The sequence below is a fragment of the Balaenoptera ricei genome, chromosome 21 (genome assembly GCF_028023285.1).
Source record: "Balaenoptera ricei isolate mBalRic1 chromosome 21, mBalRic1.hap2, whole genome shotgun sequence".
Taxonomy (NCBI): Eukaryota; Metazoa; Chordata; class Mammalia; order Artiodactyla; family Balaenopteridae; genus Balaenoptera; species Balaenoptera ricei.
This window is the reverse complement of record NC_082659.1, coordinates 18,917,227-18,936,882: the sequence shown is the minus strand read 5'-3', so window position 1 is coordinate 18,936,882 and position 19,656 is coordinate 18,917,227. Positions and strand designations below refer to the sequence as shown.

Here is a 19,656-nt window from a genome sequence, read left to right as displayed (position 1 = left end):
CAGGTGTTTGTGACTGCAAATGCTTTGATTAGCAAATGAATGCCTCACTCTCTTTTCATAGAAAAAAAATTACATCACATTTAAATGTGCAAAAGAGTTTTGCAATTCTTTTTTTTTTTTTAGCATCTTTATTGGACTATAATTGCTTTATAATGTTGTGTTAGTTTCTGCTGTATAACAAACTGAATCAGCTATACGTATACATACATCACCATATTCCCTCCCTCTCGAGTCTCCCTCCCACACTCCCTATCCTACCCCTCTAGCTGGTAACAAAGCACCAAGCTGATCTCCCTGTGCTATGCAGCTGCTTCCTACTAGCTATCTATTTTACATTTGGTAGTGTATATATGTCCATGCCACTCTCTCACTTTGTCCCAGCTTACCCTTCACCCTCCCCGTGTCCACAAGTCCATTCTCTACGTCTGTGTCTTTATTCCTGTCCTGCCCCTAGGTTCTGCAGAACCATTTGTTTTTAGATTCCATATATATGTGTTAACATACAGTATTTGTTTTTCTCTTTCTGACTTACTTCACTCTGTATGACAGAATCTAGGTCCGTCCACCTCACTACAAATAACTCAATTTCGTGTCTTTTTATGCCTGAGTAATATTCCATTGTATATATGTGCCACATCTTCGTTATCCATTCATCTGTCGATGGACACTTAGGTTGCTCCCATGTCCTGGCCATTGTAAATACTGCTACAATGAACATTGTGGTACATGACTCTTTTTGAATGATGGTTTTCTCAGGATATATGTCCAAGAGTGGGACTGCTAGGTCATATGGCAGTTCTATGTTTAGTTTTTTAAGGAATCTCCATACTGTTCTCCATAGTGGCTGTATCAATTTACATTCCCACCAACAGTGCAAGAGGGTTCCCTTTTCTCCACACCCTCGCCAGCATTTATTGTTTGTAGATATTTTGATGATGGCCATTCTGACTGGTATGAGGTGATACCTCATGGTAGTTTAGATTTGCATTTCTCTAATGATTAATGATGTTGAACATCCTTCCATTTGTTTCCTGGCAATCTGTATATCTTCTTTGGTGAAATGTCTATTTAGGTCTTCTGCCCATTTTTGGATTGGGTTGTATGTTTTTTTGATATTGAGCTGCATGAGCTGCTTGTATATTTTAGAGATTAATCCTTTATCACTTGCTTCATTTGCAAATATTTTCTCCCATTCTGAGGGTTGTCTTTCTGTCTTGTTTATGGTTTCCTTTGTTGTGCAAAAGCTTTTAAGTTATATTACGTCCCATTTATTTTTGTTTTTCTTTCCATTTCTCTAGGAGGTGGGTCAAAAAGTATCTTGCTGTGATTCATGTCATAGAGTGTTCTGCCTATGTTTTCCTCTAAGAGTTTGATAGTGTCTGGCCTTACATTTAGGTCTTTAATCCATTTTGAGTTTATTTTTGTGTATGGTGTTAGGAAGTGTTCTAATTTCATTCTTTTACATGTAGCTGTCCAGTTTTCCCAGCACCACTTACTGAAGAGGCTGTCTTTTCTGCATTGTACATTCTTGCCTCCATTATCAAAGATAAGGTGACCATATGTGCGAGGGTTTATCTCTGGGCTTTCTATCCTGTTCCACTGATCTATATTTCTGTTTTTGTGCCAGTACCATACTGTCTTGATTACTTTAGCTTTTTTTAAAAAAAATTTATTTATTTATTTTTGGCTGTGTTGGGTCTTCGTTTCTGTGCGAGGGCTTTCTCTAGTTGCGGCGAGCAGGGGCCACTCTTCATCGTGGTGTGCGGTCCTCTCACTGTCTTGTTGCAGAGCACAGGCTCTAGACGTGCAGGCTCAGTAGTTGTGGCTCACGGGCCCAGTTGCTCCATGGCATGTGGGATCTTCCTGGACCAGGGCTCGAACCCATGTCCCCTGCATTGTCAGGCAGACTCTCAACCACTGTGCCACCAGGGAAGCCCGATTACTGTAGCTTTGTAGTATAGTCTGAAGTCCAGGAGCCCGATTCCTCCAGTTCCATTGTTCTTTCTCAAGATTGCATTGGCTACTCGGGGTCTTTTGTGTTTCCATACAAATTGTGAAATTTTTTGTTCTAGTTCTGTAAAAATGCCATTGGTAGTTTGATAGGAATTGCACCGAATCTGTAGATTGCTTTGGGTAGTATAGTCATTTGCACAATGTTGATACTTCCAATTCAACAACATGGTATCTCTCTCCATCTGTTTGTATCATCTTTAATTTCTTTCATCAGTGTCTTATAGTTTTCTGCATACAGGTATTTTGTCTCCCTAAGTAGGTTTATTCCTAGGTGTTTTATTCTTTTTGTTGCAATGGTAAATGGGAGTGTTTCCTTAATTTCTCTTTCAGATTTTTCATCATTATATAGGAATGCAAGAGATTTCTGTGCATTAATTTTGTATTCTGCTACTTTATCAAATTCATTGATTAGCTCTAGTAGTTTTCTGGTAGCATCTTTAGGATTCTCTATGTATAGTATCATGTCATCTGCAAACAGTGACAGTTTTACTTCTTCTTTTCAGATTTGTATTCCTTTTCTTTCTTTTTATCTCTGTTTGCTGTCGCTAAAACTTCCAAAACTATGTTGAATAATAGTGGTAAGTGTGGGCAACCTTGTCTTGTTCCTGATCTTAGATCTTAGTGGAAATGGTTTCAGTTTTTCACCATTGCGAATGATGCTGGTTGTCAGTTTGTCATATACGGCCTTTATTATGTTGAGGTAAGTTCCCTCTATGCCTACTTTCTGGAAGGTTTTTATCATAAACGGGTGTTGAATTTTGTCAAAAGCTTTTTCTGCATCTACTGAGATGATCATATGGTTTTTCTCCTTCAATTTGTTAATATGGTGTATCACATTGATTGATTTGCATATATTGAAGAATCCTTGCATTCCTGGGATAAACCCCATTTCATCATGGTGTATGATCCTTTTAATATGCTGTTGGATTCTGCTTGCTAGTATTTTGTTTAGGATTTTTGCATCTATGTTCATCATTGATATTGGCCCATAGTTTTCTTTTTTTGCGACATCTTTGACTGGTTTTGGTATCAGGGTGATGCTGAACTCATAGAATGAGTTTGGGAGTGTCCTCCCTCTGCTATATTTTGGAAGAGTTTGAGAAGGATAGGTGTTAGCTCTTCTCTAAATGTTTGATAGAATTCACCTGTGAAGCCATCTGGTCCTGGGCTTTTGTTTGTTGGAAGATTTTTAATCACAGTCTCAATTTCAGTGCTTGTGAATGGTATGTTTATATTTTCTATTTCTACCTGGTTCAGTCTCAGAAGGTTGTGCTTTTCTAAGAATTTATCCATTTCATCCAGGTGGTCAATTTTATTGCCATATAGTTGCTTGTAGTAATCTCATGATCCTTTGTATTTCTGCAGTGTCAGTTGTTACTTCTCCTTTTTCATGTCTAATTATGTTGATTTGAGTCTTTTCCCTTTTTTTCTTGATGAGTCTGGCCAATGGTTTATCAATTTTGTTTATCTTCTCAAAGAACCAGCTTTTAGTTTTATAGATCTTTACTATTGTTTCCTTCATTTCTTTTTCATTTATTTCTGATCTGATTTTTATGATCTCTTTTCTTCTGCTAACTTAGAGATTTTTTTGTTCTTTTTTCTCTAATTGCATTAGGTGTAAGGTTAGGTTCTTTATTTGAGATGTTCCTTGTTTCTTGAGGTAGGATTGTATTGCTATAAAGTTCCCTCTTAGAACTGCTTTTGCTGCATCCCATAGGATTTGGGTCATCGTGTTTTCATTGTCATTTGTTTCTAGGTAGTTTTTGATTTCCTCTTTGATATCTTCAGTGATCTCTTGGTTATTTAGTAGTGTATTGTTAGCCTCCATGTGTTTGTATTTTTTACAGATTTTTTTCCTGTAATTGATATCTAGTCTCATAGTGTTGTGGTTGGAAAAGATACTTGATACGATTTTAATTTTCTTAAATTTACCAAGGCTTGATTTGTGACCCAAGATATGATCTATCCTGGAGAATGTTCCATGAGCACCTGAGAAGAAAGTGTAATCTGCAGTTTTTGGATGGAATGTCCTATAAATATCAATTAAGTCCATCTTGTTTAATGTATCATTTGAAGCCTGTGTTTCCTTATTTATTTTCATTTTGGATGATCTGTCCATTGGTGAAAGTGGGGTGTTAAAGTCCTCTACTATGATTGCATTACTGTCGATTTCCCCTTTTATGGCTGTTAGCATTTGCCTTATGTATTGAGGTGCTCCTATGTTGGGTGCATAAATATTTACAATTGTTATATCTTCTTCTTGGATTGATCCCTTGATCATTATGTAGTGTCCTTCTTTGTCTCTTGTAATAGTCTTTATTTTAAAGTCTATTTTGTCTGATATGAGAATTGCTACTCCAACTTTCTTTGATTTCCATTTGCATGGAAAATCTTTTTCCATCCCCTCACTTTCCATCTGTATGTGACCCTAATTCTGAAGTGGGTCTCTTGTAGACAGCATATTTACGGGTCTTGTTTTTGTATCCATTCAGCCAGTCTATGTCTTTTGGTTGGAGCATTTAATCCATTTACATTTAAGGTAATTATCAATATGTATGTTCCTATTACCATTTTCTTAATTGTTTTGGGTTTATTATTGCAGGTCTTTTCCTTCTCTTGTGTCTCCTGCCTAGAGAAGTTACTTTAGCATTTCTTGTAAAGCTGGTTTGGTGGTGCTGAATTCTCTTAGCTTTTGCTTGTCCGTAAAGGTTTTAATTTCTCTGTCAAATCTGAATGAGATCCTTGCTGGGTAGAGTAATCTTGGTTGTAGGTTCTTCCCTTTCATCACTTTAAATATGTCCTGCCACTCCCTTCTGGCTTCCAGAGTTTCTGCTAAAAGAACAGCTGTTAACCTGATGGGGATTCCCTTGTATGTTATTTGTTGCTTTTCTCTTGCTGCTTTTAATATTTTTTCTTTGTACTTAATTTTTGATAGTTTGATTAATATGTTTCTTGGAGTGTTTCTCCTTGGATTATCCTGTATGGGACTCTCTGTGCTTCCTGGACTTGGCTGACTATTTCGTTTCCCATATTAGGGAAGTTTTCAAGTATAATCTCTTCAAATATATTCTCAAACCCTTTCTTTTTCTCTTCTTCTTCTGGGACCCCTATAATTCGAATGTTGATGCATTTAATGTTGTCCCGGAGGTCTCTGAGACTGTCCTCAATTATTTTTCTTTTTTCTTTATTCTGCTCTGCAGTAGTTATTTCCACCATTTTATCTTCCAGGTCACTTATCCGTTCTTCTGCCTCAGTTATTCTGCTACTGATTCCTTCTAGAGAATTTTTAATTTCATTTATTGTGTTGTTCATCATTGTTTGCTCTTTAGTTCTTCTAGGTCCTTCTTAAACCTTTCTTGTATCTTCTCCATTCTATTGCCAAGATTTTGGATCATCTTTACTATGATTGCTCTGAATTCTTTTTCAGGTAGAATGCCTATTTATTCTTCATTTGTTTGGTCTTGTGGGTTTTACCTTGCTCCTTCACCTGCTGTGTATTTCTCTGTCTTATTTTGCTTAACTTACTGTGTTTGGGGTCTCCTTTTCACAGGCTGCCGGTTCGTAGTTCCCATTGTTTTTGGTGTCTGCCCCCAGTGGGTAAGGTTGGTTCAGTGGGTTGTGTAGGCTTCCTGGTGGAGGGGACTAGTGCCTGTGTTCTGGTGGATGAGGCTGGATATTTTCTTTCTGGTGGGCAGGACCACATCCAGTGGCGTGTTTTGGGGCGTCTGTGACCTTATTAAGATTTTAGGCAGCCTCTCTGCTAATGGGTGGGTTGTATTCCTGTCTTGCTAGATGTTTGGCATGGGGTGTCCAGCACTGGGGCTTGCTGCTCATTGAGTGGAGCTGGGTCTTAGCGTTGAGACAGAGGTCTGTGGGAGACCTCTCGCCGATTGATATTATGTGGGCCCAGGAGGTCTTTGGTGGTCTAATTTCCTGAACTCTGCTTTCCCAGCTCAGAGGCTCAGGGCTGACACCCGGCCTGACCACCAAGACCGTGTCCGTCACATGGCTCAGAAGAAAAGGGAGAGAAAAACGAAATAAAATAAAATAAAATAAAAAAGTTATTAAAATAAAAATTTAAAAATATTATTAAAATAAAAAATAAAAAAAAAGAAGAGAACAACTAAACCAATAAACAAATCCACCAATGATAACAAGCGCTAAGAACTATACTAAAATAAACATAAAAATCTGAAACTTGTCTCTCACATACAGCAAACCCCATGTGTACCATTGCTCCCAAAGTCCACAGCTTCAATTCTGGGATGATTTGTTGTCTATTCAGGTATTCCACAGATGCAGGTACATCAAGTTGATTGTGGAGATTTAATCCACTGCTCCTGAGGATGCTGGGAGAAATTTCCCTTTCTCTTCTTTGTTCACACAGCTCCCGGGGTTCAGCTTTGGATTTGCCCCCGCCTCTGCATGTAGGTTGCCCTCTGGCATCTGTTCTTCGCCCAGACAGGAGGGGGTTAAAGGACTGGCTGATTAGGGGCCCTGGCTCACTCAGGCTGGGGGGAGGGAGGGGTACGGATGCGGGTTGAGCCTGCGGTGGCAGCGGCCGGCATGATGCTGCAACAGCCTGAGGCGCGCCGTGTGCTCTCCTGGGGAAGTTGTCCCTGGATCACGGGACCCTGACAGTGGCGGGCTGCTCAGGCTCCCGGGAGGGGAGGTGTGGACAGTGACCTGTGCTCGCACACAGGCTTCTTGGTGGCGGCAGCAGCAGCATCCGCAGCTCGCACCTGTCTCTGAAGCTGGTTTAGGCGGTGCTCTGAAACTCCTCTCCTCGTGCACCCAGAAACAGTGGTCTCCCTGCCTCTGAGGCAGGTCCAGACTTTTTCCCGGACTCCCTCCCGGCTAGCTGTGGTGCACTAGCCCCCTTCAGCCTTTGTTCACGCCGCCAACCCCAGTCCTCTCCCTGGGGTCTGACCTCTGAAGCCAGAGCCTCAGCTCCCAGACCCCGCCCACCCCAGCAGGTGAGCAGACAAACCTCTCAGGCTGGTGAGTGCTGGTTGGCACCAATATCTGTGCGGGGATCTCTCCGCTTTGCCCTCCGCACCCCTGTGGCTGCGCTCTCCTCCATGGCTCCAAAGCTTCCCCCCACTGCCACCCCCCGTCTCTGCCAGTGAATGGGGCTTCCTAGTGTGTGGAAACCTTTCCTCCTTCACAGCTCCCTCCCACTGGTGCAGGTCCCGTCCCTATTCTTTTGTCTCTGTTTTTACTTTTGTCTTTTGCCCTACCCAGGTACGTGGGGAGTTTCTAGCATTTTGGGAAGTCTGAGGTCTCCTGCCAGTGTTCAGCAGGTGTTCTGTAGGAGTTGTTCCACATGTAGATGTATTTTTGATGTATTTGTGGAGAGGAAGTTTATTTCCACGTCTTACTCCTCTGCCACCTTGAAGGTCCTCCCCTGCAATTCTTACAGAGGAAATCATGTGTTTTAGTGACAAGAGCACTGCTGAGAATTAGAAAGCTTTGCTTCTGCTCCTGGCCTCATTGCTTACATGCTGTTTGGCATTAACATCAAACTTCCCACTGCCTCAAGTTGCTCATGTGTATAATGAGTTCTTCTGTTACACCACTGAGGTCTACCTAACAGGGATGATATGAGAATTAATTGGGGGGTGGGGGAGTCTTTAACCTGAGAAATATATTTCTAAGAAATATATTTAAAAATAAATAAAACAAAGTTACTTAATAGTTAAAATGCTTTCTAAATCTCTTCAGTTATGATGCTTTTGATTTAATGGTTTCCAAAAGGAGCAACAAAAATTCATCTGCTCTCCACTTTGAATCAAAGAGTGACCATGCAGCTACAGCATTATATACTAATATGTTTCTATGCACATACTACTCATCAGCTTACTTCTCCTAAAGTGACACAGCATGAAAGGCAATCATCTGCTCTTGCACAGTGAAATGAAGATATCCGTATTAACCAAGCAAATGAGTACATGATAATTGTTCTTCAGGGATAAAATAACAACACCTTGCTTTGCTGGAAGTCCTAATGCAGATGGTGTAAAACATGATAGCATATTACATGGAATAAGACTTTATGTTGAAATTCACTGATTAAACATGACACATTAGGGATGCATGCTTTTTGAAAACACAGTAAAAACATTAGATTAGAATTATAATTTTAGTGCAATGTAAATGCCATTATTATAATTTTTAAAGTATTTTTTTAAAGTATTTTTAAAAATAACATAATGTAATGAAAACTTATACTAGTATAAGCAAGTTGATTGTAGTAGGAAGGCCTGAATACAAAGTAAATCACAAAAAAAAACTCACTTTATGAATAAGTCTGGACATATATCCAGATAATTCTATAAGGCAGGTGCCATTGGTAACTGTTTGGAATGTACTGAATCACCCCCAAAATTTCAACTCAAATCCTTAAAATAAGAGGAAGTTTAACATAGAAGAAGGCTAACATTTTGAAATATATTACTCTATTAATGCTTAAAAATAATACAAAATGTATTGATTGTAATATTCAAAATATACAAATACAATATTTAAGAGACTGAATAATACATGAAAATCCTGAATCTTTGGATTTGTGTTGTACAAGTCTAAAAACATTTATGCATATGTGGATCAACAAAAGACATGGATTTAGCAAACCTAGGTTTTCATCTTGGATTTGATACATGAACTCTGTGGTCCTGGGCAAGTCAAGTTTTCTCACTTGAGAAATAACAAAACTAGACAAAATTATCTTTCAATTTCCTCTAAACTAAGATCTCTGAAACCTGTATGAACTCCATTTTTCCTTAAGTCACAAGTTAACACAGTGTTTACTTGATGGATTGTAAAAAGAAAGGTATTAAATAGGTTGTAGAAACTGATATCACATATTCCTATTGTTTGAAAAAGTTTCAAATGTTCAAATTATTCAATTACAAACTAGCAGAATGCTAGTCAGTTTTCACAAAAACATACATAATTATCTAAAGAAATATTGGTAATCATAAACTCATAAAGAGAGCAAAGGAATAATGCCCTTTTAAATTCTTAAACCTGACAACCAAGCTAAGATACTCTCCCCCCTTTTAAGACATTTAGCTTACATTAAAAAGATCTATTAAGAATGCCTACCAGCTCAGCAATATCAGCTTTTTGTCATCTTTTACACCAAATCAAAATTAATCAATGAAACTTTGTTTATTCAGAAGGTGACTCTGTAAAGCAAAATTAACAAAACCAATTGCAAATGAAAACAAATAGAAATACAAAAATCAAGACCATCCAGAAATGTTTTGCATCAGCTAACATTTGATGAGCACCTACTCTGTGTCAGATGCCATCTTAAGTGCTTCCCATTTGCTGGTTCCTTAAATACTCACAACTCAAAGAGGTGTTACTGCTGTGTCATTTACACAGATGACAACACGAGGCACAGAGAAATTTAGAAAGGCTCAAAGCTCATCTAGCTCCCAAGTGGCTGAGCCAGGACTGGAAGCCAGGAATTCTAGTTCCAGAGTCTATGCTTTTTTACCACTCTAGACCCTCTCAACATATGTCATGCAGTTTGGGAAACCACGGGTAGATCAATGTGAATGAATCACTGGAAAATGTGAGATGACAATCAGAAGAGAGTTTGTAGTAGGAGTCTGGATTTAACAGAAATGACTGAAATTTTCCAAGGAGAGATGTGATATGAAAAGAGCAGGGACTTCCCTGGTGGTGCAGTGATTGGGAATCCGCCTGCCAATGCGGGGGACACGGGTTCGATCCCTGGTCTGGGAAGATCCCACATGCCGCAGAGCAACTAAGCCCATCCGCCGCAACTACTGAGCCTGCGCTCTAGAGCCCACGAGCCACAACTACTGAAGCCCACGGGCCCACGGGCCTAGAGCCCATGCTCTGCAACAAAGAGAAGCCACCGCAATGAGAAGCCCACGCACCGCAACAAAGAGTAACCCCTGCTGGCCGCAACTAGAGAAAGCTGCATCAACGAAGACCCAATGCAGCCAATCAAGCAATCAGTGTATTAAAAGAAATTAAAGAAAAGAGGAGCCTTTCAAACATTTCTGGCTGCGGTGCACACAGCGCACTAGAGAGACCTTGCTAGCCAGGAGGCTCCCGCTATTATGAACACGAGCCAGCAGTGACCCCAGAATGCAAAGGCAGTGTAAGAAGTGTGAGGAGGCACTGTGAAAATAACCAAGGCGTTGTGAGATAATGACTAAGGCATGCAACCAATTATTGTTGCAGGAGGAGGAGTGGTAAGAAACCTATGAAATAAAAGGAAGTTCAACAGTTTTGAACTCCATGCACTTGGAAATGCATGATGTCATTACAAAAAAAAAAAAAAAGGCACCAGAAAACACAATTGGTACGAATGGTTAAGATCAAGTCAATGAATTCAATTTTAGGTGTTGTAACACATCCTAAAGCCTCAAATTAATAGTATGAAGTTTTGAAGATAAAGTAACAAGTTTGTATCTAATGTCTTCCTTTGAGCACAGGGAGTTAGTAAGAGAATGTTACAAATTTTCAAAAACTAAACTGCATGTAAATTTCTAAAGCAGTCACCAAAAAAGAATTTGGGCTTTGCCTCATAAAAGGATTAAATTATGGTTCAAAGAAATAAAATCCATGTAAACCTGTATAGTTTCCCAGAAAAGATATTTGCCATTTTAACATGCTAGAGAATAATTTGAAATGAATCTTAAATAACAAAACTGCATTGATACTTCATATTGTATAAACTACTTCTCAGACCATCTGTAGCTTTGTACCGGCCAATCCAAATAATTTGAGATATAATACTTTAAAAATTGCAAAGAAAAATCTAAGAATATTTTATGTATTTAAGTTATTACCGGTGAGCCAGTAGGTGAGCTTATTTTATAATAAGTCTTCTCTTCTTACCTTTTGTTAGTTGGGCTGTTTCAACATTGCCAGAATGTATGACATTTATAATAATATTCTGTCACCTGAAACCAGCCTTTGATTTCTTTGTTCTTAATTTTATAAACAAAAATATTCAGTACTCACCATCAATCTGTCTCTGTCTGTTATGGTTTTCCCAGTCACCTTTTGTTTAAATGAAACACATCCTGCAGGAGTAGAATTATCAGGAAGCCCATATTTTCTGAGATATTTTGTGTTCAAAATGGTTTCTCTGTAGGCTTTTGATTTGAAAGAAAGGGTAGTTAATTATAAAATCCTTGGCTCAGAGTTTTTTTCCTTGAGTATCATTAAGTATGGTTCAACTCTTATTAACATTGAATATTAGTGTCTAAAAATCTGATGGCAATCTCATTTTCTTTCGTTTATATGAGGTATGAACATGGGTATAAAAATATGTAATCTGTTGGAGTATATTTTCTAATTATTTTTTCAAAAATATGTGCTCAGTTGAATGTTTTCTGAATTTCTGTGTGTGTCAGAAAAAATTATTCTAATATAATATGGTCAAGTGTTTCAGGTTAATTCTAAGTGAGACTGTGATATTTCTAAGCATTTCTAGAAAATAAATACAAAAACTTCTAGAGCCTAATGGCATTTGGAAAATGTGTTCCAAGGGAAAAGAGACCAAGTTACAAGTTTGACCTCTTAGGGAGATCTTTACTGTTAGAGACAAAAGGAAATTATCAACACAGCATGGTATCTATTCCAAATAATTTTTTGTTTGCTTGTTTTTAAATAGGTTAGCCCAGAGGTTAAAACATGAACACTTAATTTATCAGACATATGTTAATTAAAATTTTTATCCTTCTTGAGAGTACAAGGACCAGTAAATATTTTAATTAAAACTTTTTTTTTTCTTACCGTAGTACATGTATCACTGTGCTGCTCATATCAGTGTAGAACTTACTCCGCACATTGCTGCCTAAGTTTCAACCACCAGCCCCTCCAAAGCTGCCTCAGGTTTAAAGGGCAGTCCAGAAGTATTCAGGAACTGATGTACTCTAGGAGTATCCCTTAAACATTGACTATATAGGAACTGGAAAATTTCCTGGATCTTTCACCTCTCTGAATTCCAAGGCATGATCTGCTGCTTCCCAGATTTCTGCAACAGGTCTGAGCTGTAATTGCCCACAGTGATAACTTTCCTGATAAACTGCTTTATTGGCTTTTATGCCTTCCCTCGTTCACTTCCCATACCATTGTTTTCTGACTTCACCTTCCAAACTACTTAACACTCAAAAATTCACCTCAAAGACTGCTTCTAGGAGAACTCAAATCAAAGAGCTGGTACCAAAAGTGGTCCTAGGAAACTGACTCTTCATGGTGGAATTTTAGAATTGGTTCAGTCACATGGCAGATGACAGTATGGACCTTAGGACTAGGGGTGACTGAGAATGATCTGAATGCCTGACTTCCCAACGACCTGAGGTGAGCTGGGATGGAGACTGATGACAGGGATGGACTGACTTAGGCAACATATTGAGCATGAAAGACATGGATACACTGATAAGTACACAAGAATTATGAAACAGCTCATTGTTGTTAATTGCCATTGACACCTTTAAGGAAGAAAACGGCAGTCCCATTGTAGTCAATTATTAACTCAAGTGCTGGTGTGAAAGCCAGAAGGCTTTCATGTCAGTATCTAAAGGGCCTTTCATTTTCAGCAGCAGGGAACTATATTTTCAGACTATGCTGAAAATTGAGTCCAGGATCAGATTGTGAGATTAAAAAAATTCCAAAGAAAGCCAAACTAGAATATCTGACAAGGTCATATAATCTGACTCCTGGGTACCAAATTGCCCTAAATCCTTTGGCCAGCCGAAGTGGTCCCACCCCACTCCCCTTCCTAGAGAAAGGGTCTTCCTAGAGACCATGAAAATGCCTCACCTTCGCCAGATGGTTGTGTTGTCTTCCTCTGGATCTGCTCATACCTCCCCTCATTGCTTCTAACTGAGCAGTAAGATCAAGACTTGGCATGGCCTCACTGGGAAGTGCCTCTCCTGCTCTAGAAGGAAAGAGATCATTCACTGAAAGATCTGCATGTCTTAGTTAACACAGACAACGGGGGCTGGAAGAACATGCATGGGTATGGACCATAAGTGTTGATATCTTACAGTGCAATGGAAAAAGGGTTATTTTAAGGGGAAACCAGTTTTATAGTTAGTTAATGTTAATTATAAACCAAGTTGATAAGTTCCCAGCTGCGGTCCCATATTCCTCAATTAGCTTACCTCAGTCTACAATATTTCTTATTCTCTCTAATGCTCTCTAAGGCAGTCAAGGTCCTTTTTTGCTCCAGCTACTCTGTGTTACTTTATCTTGCCCAAAGTTTAGAAATTGATTAATCTCTAAGGGAGATTACATTTTATCTGGGTCTTAAATAATTCATTCAATTTTATAGCTAATCTTTGTTTACTCATTGTCATCACAATCTAATGGAGGGCAATCGCCTTTACTCTGTCCTTAGAAATTATCTGAACATTTTATATTCTCAACCAATTTCCAGCATTTCAGAGTTGAAGATAAGTTTGATTCAAAATTTCTTTGATAATCTTTCAGTTCGGTAGTATTGGGTGATTTTCCAAACTTTGTGTGTCATCATCCATTCTGTGGGGGAAAAAAATTCCTTATTTTTTAAAAATTGAATTCAATGTGAGAAGAAGCATGACATGTATTTTCATACTTGCTACTTGAAGTTAAATGATCAATCATCAGTATACTTCCTAAACATTAGGAAAAGTCCCTTGACTATGCAAGAGAGAACATAGGAAACTTCTCCCTTTAACGGAAGAGTGAACCCCGAAGGTCGAAATAGAGAAAGAGGAAGATGCACGTTTCTGAAAATTTAATCATTAAATGATAGTGACTGAGCATATTGATTTCTTCAGATTTTATGTCCAAGAGGAAATTTCAGTCTTCAGAAAAGACATATTCTATAAGTATTTAGAGTAAATATTATGAAACTATGTATGTTTTCAGAGAGTACTTGTTAAATGGAAATAATTTCTATATATAAGCAAGCAATAGCCTGCATTTGATGCCTTTATATTCTCAACTTGTCCCACTCCCAAAGAAATTAATGCTTACTTAAAAATTAAATAAACCTTCTTGGAAAGTTATATGATTAGTAGAAATCAATGCATGTTAATTTAACTAAACAGCAGAATTTTATATGCTAAGATTTAGGATATTAACCCTTAAAAATCTAAAACAAATAAAACTTCTAAGAAAATATACAAAGAGTCAAAGTTTTATGTAAGAAACAAACTCACAAGTTATAAACTTCTGGTTGAAATACAAAAAATAAAATGTCTGTTACAGAAGGAAAGTTACAGAAAACTTTTAAGGAAAATATGTCACAGTATTAATTAAATTCGAGAATTTTTTAATCATCGGGATTTTAAGATTAAATTTCAGACCGTTATAAAAGATACTGCTACAAAACACTAAAAGGAAATGTTATTACGAACCAATGAAATGAATAGACAAAGCATGATACTTATTTTATCTCTCTTTTTGCTAATGGAAATTATGTACAGCAACTTGAAGTCCTCAGAAGCATTGAAACTTTTTAATAACTTGTATTTCATACTATGTACACGACTCAGTGGGAAATTTCTCAAAATTCTACAAAGAATTTGTTCTAAGAAAGTTGGAATTACAAGAGGAGATAAAAATTCAGAGAAACTGTGAGACTTTACTTTCCTATCTGAAATCACTGCAGATTAATTCCAGTTGGAGGGATCAGTGTGATCCCTGGAAATTGGAAAATGCAGTTCTTCTCACAGAAAGGGAATACAGTGGATTTTATAACTACAAGACACTGGGGCCTAGAAATATAAAAAAGAACGGGTAGTGAATACTTGGAAAGAGAAATTAGGAATACTAGGAGTCTGCCAGCACTTCCTTATTTTCTGTTTCTGAATGCAACACAACTGGAAAATCAGATAAATACTATACATTTTTGAATAAATTAGCTAATTTTGTATAACAATCCATCAAATATATCATTACTTTAAGAAAGAATCATATTTTTAGCTCACTTTGGATCAAAAACTTAGGCTGAGCTTGGCTTGGTGGCTCAATTGGGCTCCCCAGAACTCCCATGTGTGTCCAAGAGTCGGCTAGACACCAGCTGTTCTAGGATGGTGTCAGCAGGAACAGCTGGGCCAACTGGCATAAATGGACATAAAGAGGATGTCGTAACTCTTTTTAACATGTTTCTCACATTCCTTCAGTAGACTACGCTGGGAATTTTTCTGTAGTGAAAGTCTGGGTGCAAAGCAAACCACAGTTTGCAAGCCCATAAGCATCACATTTGCTGACCTCAGTTAGCCAAACCATTCATATGACTGAGCCCAGAATCAAACGTGCTTCAGACTATCCACCTGCAATAACAGAAACTAATATTGGGCAATCAGTATAATTACTAAATCACAGTTCACTCTCCGGCTACACCCTGTCATGTGTAAAATATGCCCCACTTCATCCAGTATCTCTAAAACCCCATCCAATCTTGCATTAAGCTTGGAGCCCAGGATATCATGATTTGCAGCCAGACTTATCTATTCTGATGTGGCCTCTGTTGATAAGGAGACCAATTAACTAAAATAATGTATCCAATTTCCATATACCAAACCATGAGACAGGAACAAGAAAACTGCAGTAAACACTATTATTCAAAAAGGGGAATAGAGGAAGGAGCATAATAGTCACTGGTCCATAACAATTCTGAAATCCTGCTGAGCAAATGTTGTAAGATACTTCTGATCTGTACATAGGGAATGTTTTCAGATCAAGGCTTAGTTATGCTCCTTGGAGATGCCTCTGCAGTACAATATTCTCTTTGAATCTTGGCTCCGCCACTTCTGAGACTTCATTAAAAATTATATCTGTTGAGCAACATTCTCAGACTGGTCCTCCTTGTAGAAAGTTGGGGCCCTAGATGCCTTTTTGCACTTTGGATAATATCACACCATTTTAAACTAAGATCACACTACTTTTTCTAATATAAGCACTCTCAAAAATTGTGTGGGTTTCCCATGATACAATTATATTACATTCCCTGCACCAAAAGCCAAGCACCCATGTTTTTTTTAGACATTCCTTTGTCTCTCCAGACTTAAGAACTGCTAATTTTAGTTGTTGTATGACAATGTCCTTAAGGTTCCTAGTAGTTCACTTTATAACTGCAAGAGGCATCCAGAAGTCATATCAGACCTTGGTTTGATTTTTGCCTCCAGGTTGTATTCTACTTTGATAGAAAGTCTGGAGGTGGGAAATAGTTTTATTTTCCAACTCAACTAATCCTCATTTCTCTATATTTTCTCAAAATTCTGCTTGTAAATTTGCTAGTTCTTTCTTTAGCTTATGTTTTTTCTTATAGTTCGTTGCTATACATAACCATATAGTTGCTGACACTTTCAACATTCTGCATAATTGCATTCTGCCTTTCTGAATGTCTGCCAATTTCAACAATCATGTGGTTGAAATCCAAAATTCCCTCAGCAATATCAAACAGATGATGGGGATGATCTATATCTGTGATGTCTAAAATGGTTTCTACTTTCTACACGTATCTATTAAACAATTGAAGGGTGGGTATGTGACTGAGTAAATAAATTTCTAATTCAAATTAACTTTAGTTAATTTAAATTAAATTAGCCACTTGCAGTTAGTGGCTATTGTTTTAGACAGTGTAGCTCTGGTACTTTTTTTTGTCACCCACGTTACCGCAGGCAACAATTATACCAATTATTTTACCATTGCATTGAATCATTTTTTTCAATCTCTTTTAACAATTTCATCACCTAATTCCAGACTCTTCCTGTTATCCGGTCACAGATTCAAATTTTAACTAATTTTTTTGTTGTTGTTATGGCAATTCCTCCCTCTGGTATATGCTTCTGTGGTTGTATAACACACCACCTAGTAAGTTCATGGTTTCAACAACTGTTTATTTAACTCATTGTGGGTTGGTGATTTAACCTGGGTTTGACTGGGCAGTTTTTCAGACCCCTGCTAGGCTCCCATCTATGTCTGGGATTCAAACGTGCTTATCTAGGAAAACCTCAGGTTGGACAAGCTAGGTCAGCTGGAGTAAATAGGAAAAACCCATTCTTCTCTACGTGCTTCTCATGAATCCTTCCAGCAGGTTAGTCCAGGCATGCTCCTATGGTGGTTGGGATGTGTGAACAGCAGGAGATAAAGCTCTGGCATTCAAGAACATTTCTCAAACTCCCCAACATACAGAAAGGACAACTAGCTAGCTAGATATATAGAAATGATTTATAAAAATGGAATCATTCTATGCCAGATTAATAAAAGCTTTACATTTGTTTACTTGAAATTGACAGGAGAAAAAGAAACTGGACCGAAGTGAAGGAATTTTAGGATCCCAGTTAAATTTTTCTTTTACCACAATATATCTCTCTAAGGTTATAAAAATAGATTACAAAAAAGCATTAAGATGCAAGAATCAATATATTTTTATACCAAATGTTTTCTGCTTTATAGGATATTGATTACATTCCTACAAAGAAGGATAAGGTATCATTATCCTTAGTATCATAAGATCTCCTCCCTAATCATAAATCATAAGATCTCCTCTCTAATCATAAATCACCATCTACTGGTTTTTATGATATATATGTTCATTCCACCACCACAGTGCCCACAGAGGTTTACTCAAATGCCAACATTTAAATGTATTCAATTTTCATCATGAACGTTTTTTATCACTGAGAGACTAAATATACAAATGGACAAGGACCAGACCAAATATAAAAACAGAACTCTGACCCACAGCCTGCAGCAACCTTCCCAGGAAATCAATCCCTTAGCTACAATAACTAGCCCAGGAAGTCAGTCCACTGTAAGTCAGACTTGGAGGAAGCGAGACTGCTTTCTCTAGTTAACAGCATTGCTCCACGAAGCCAAACAACAGGCTCTGTAACAAGCAGCCCCAAACAGCCAGGACATGATTAATAACAATAGCTTTCCTGCGTGTTGTCCCTACTTCCAATTTAGGACCAAGCGGGAAAGCCAGACACACACACTTAACCAATCACATAGGACACCCACTCCTCGTTAGTCTTCCTACAGCTTCCTCAGGCCAACAGCCTCCAACCAGGGTATACCTGAAGCCTCCCTTTTTCTCCACCATACAAATTTCCCACTCCCCTGCCGGCATTTGGGTCTCTGCCAAAATGCAAATGATGGTGGCTGGCTCCCTTGTTATGGCAAGGTCTCAATAAATGGACTTTGCTTATTCTCATTTGTTGTATCTTTATTTCCACACCACAACCTTTTCTACCTCTGCTTATTTTGATTCATGAGTAGATAGGTCTTTCTTATGATTTCTTTTACCTGGCAGATATACTTTTATTATGATTATATTACAATATAATTACAAAAATTATAATTTCAATTGGGTACATATTTGTAGTTAATTTTTCCTTGAAATAGATGATATATTTTCATGCTGCAAAAATCAAAACCCTAGTAGACATAGATCCTGATAAGTTATACTCCTGTTCCTGTTTCTATATCACCTTCTTCTTTGCCCACTTCTCATGGCAAACCACTTGTATTAACTTATTTTTAGTCTTTATAGTATTTTTGAAATCAGATATAAGCATATGTTAATATATTCCTACTCTCTCTTACTTACATTAAAGCATACCATACTGTATACATTCTTCTGTGCCTATTTTTATTTTATTTAACAACATATCCTATTTCACCAGCAAAATATAGATTTCCATTTTTAACAGCCTTATAGAGCTATAATTTCATAAAATAACCTGTACATTTGAAGTGTACAATTTGATGTTTTGGAAAATGTATACACTTATGAAACAATTGCCACAATCAAGATAACACATATATCATCCTCTTGTCTCCTTGTACCCCATTTTATATCTGCCTCACATCTCATCTTAGCCTGATCTCCAGGCAATCACTGATATGCATCCTATCATATGCATAAGTTTGAATTTTCTAGAACTTTACATGAATGGAACCATACAATATATATTCTTTATTATCTGACTTCTTTCACTCAGGATAATTATTTTGAAAATCTTCAAAGTTTCATGTATAAATACCTCATTACTTTTTATTGCTATGAGTATTTCATTATGTGAATACAATATAATTTATTATCCATTCTTCTCATGATGACTACTTGCATTGCTTCCATGTTTTACTTTATACAGTGAAGCTGTCATGAATGTCCATGTCCATATCTTTGTAGAAACATATGCATTCATTTCTCTTAGTAAAATACCTAGGGGTGGAATGGCTTGGTCATATGGTAAGTGTATGTTTTACTTTTTGTAAAATTACCAAACAGCTTTCCAAAGTAGTTGTACCATTTTACATTTCTACCAGCAGTGGATGAGATTTCCAGTTACTCTATTTGTTCACCAAGACTTGGAATGGTCAGTCAGTTTAACTGTAGGTATTCTAATAGAGCTTCAGGGGCATCTCATTGCGGTTTTAATATGCATTTCATTAACTAGGGATGTTGTGCATCTTTTCATGTGTTTATTTGCCATTTGTGTATCTTACCTGGTGAAGTGCTTGTTTACATATTTTGACCATTTTAATTGGATTGCTTGTTTCCATATTTCTGAGTTTTGAGATTTACATATTCTTGATATAAGTCCTTTGTTAGACAGATGAATTGCAAATATTTTCTCCCAGTCT

General features: G+C 37.6%; 1 long non-coding RNA gene across 1 annotated transcript in view; it reads right to left on the bottom strand.

Annotated features, from left to right (window-relative positions):
- LOC132356726 (uncharacterized) overlaps positions 1-12,937 on the bottom strand; it is a 31,525-nt gene extending 18,588 nt beyond the window's left edge. Inside the window, exons 1-2 of the long non-coding RNA XR_009500026.1 lie at positions 12,832-12,937; positions 11,026-11,159 (exon numbers count right to left, since the gene is read on the bottom strand). This is a non-coding gene — a long non-coding RNA (uncharacterized LOC132356726). The remainder of the gene's footprint in view (positions 1-11,025; positions 11,160-12,831) is intronic.
- Between the last annotated feature and the right edge of the window lie 6,719 nt (positions 12,938-19,656).